The sequence below is a fragment of the Elephantulus edwardii genome, unplaced genomic scaffold (genome assembly GCF_000299155.1).
Source record: "Elephantulus edwardii isolate Elephantulus edwardi_28Jun2011 unplaced genomic scaffold, EleEdw1.0 scaffold00139, whole genome shotgun sequence".
NCBI classification, from domain to species: domain Eukaryota; kingdom Metazoa; phylum Chordata; class Mammalia; order Macroscelidea; family Macroscelididae; genus Elephantulus; species Elephantulus edwardii.
In genome coordinates, this window is record NW_006399889.1 from 4,591,117 (window position 1) to 4,592,736 (window position 1,620).

Consider the following 1,620-nt stretch of genomic DNA (forward strand, 5'->3'; position numbering starts at 1 on the left):
ATACAACCTTGCTTGCTGAAGCTGAGGATGACCTGAAATATCTGATGCAGAAGGTCAAGGACTGCAGTCTTCAATATGGATTGAAGCTCAACATCAGCTAAACAAAGATCCTTATAGATGAAGAAGAGATTGAAATTGTTAACAATTTCATCTTGCTTTGGTCCACAATCAACACAGTTGGCACCAGCAATCAGAAAATCAAAAAGATGAGTTGCTTTGGGACAATCTGCTATCGAGGATCTCACCAGAGTTCTAAAGAGCAATGATGTCAGTCTAGAGATGAAGGTTCACCTAATACAGACAATGATCTTATCGATTACTTGCTATGCATCTGAGAAATGGACAATGAATAAGGATGACAGAAGAAGAATCAATGCCTTTGAGCTGTGGTGCTGGAGAAGAGTATTGAACATGCCATGAACTGCCACGTGAACACATAGGTCTGTCTTGGAGAGGTTGAAACCAGTTTGCTCGTTAGGGTCAAGGATTTTGCAGCTCCATCTCACATGTTTTGGGCATGTTTGCATGTTTCCAGGAGATACAAGTCCTTGGAGAAGGACATCATTCTTGGACTGGTAGAAGGTCATCTAGAGGAAGACTCTAGATAAGATGGGCTGACACAGTGACTGTGGCAATTGGGTCAAGTATGTCAGATGGTGAAGTTGGCTCAAGGTAGGGTAAGGTTCAGAGGCATGGTTTGTAAGGTTGCTGTGGGGTGTAGTTAACTCAATAGCACATAACAACAACAACAATTTCATAATAGGGATGTCTAGTGGCATAGTAGTTGTGCTGCTAACAAAGAAGTGGGACCTTTTTGGAAATTTGAATCCCTCAGTCACGTGCTTGGAAAAAGATAAACAATATCTTTCCATGTGACTTATATCCTCAGATACTATCTCACAGACTCGCCATGAGTTGGGTTTGCCTTAACTGCAATGACAGTGAGCAAATTTTATTATATTGTGTTTACATAACATAATTTGTATGATTTCAGTATTATTGAAGTTTGTTTTATGGCCTAATTTATGACTTATCCTTCAGGAAAAAAATATCCTGTTGTTGGATAGAATGTTCTATAAATATTTGTTACTCCTTATTGGTTGATAATGTTCACATCTTCTATTTCCTTCTTGATCCAACTATGTACTAAAAGTGTAGATTTGAAGTTTTTATTATTGTTGAATCATTTAGTTTTTCCTTCAACTCCATATTGTTTTTTCTGCAAATCATTATTCTGTTGTTAAGTGTATATATGTTTCTGATTCTTTTGTTATGCTTTCCTGATGTTTGGTGGTGGTGGTTGTAAATATTATATATAAACAAACTCTAGAGTTGTTGTTGTAGTATGTGCTGTTGAGTCGACTGCCACTCCTAGTGACCCTGTGGAAGCCATGTCTGAGTCCTACCTTATCCTGTGCTGTCCTCGCCATCTTCAATATACTTGAGCCCATGTTATAATCACAGTCTTAATCCATCTTGTTGAGGTTCTTCCTCTCTTATAATGAACTTCTAACTTCCCAAGCATGTCTTTTTCCAAAACAAGTTCTACTGCCACTGAAAGAATAAAATAATTTTCTTTTCACTTGATGGACACAGAATGAGGTTGATTATAGTATAACA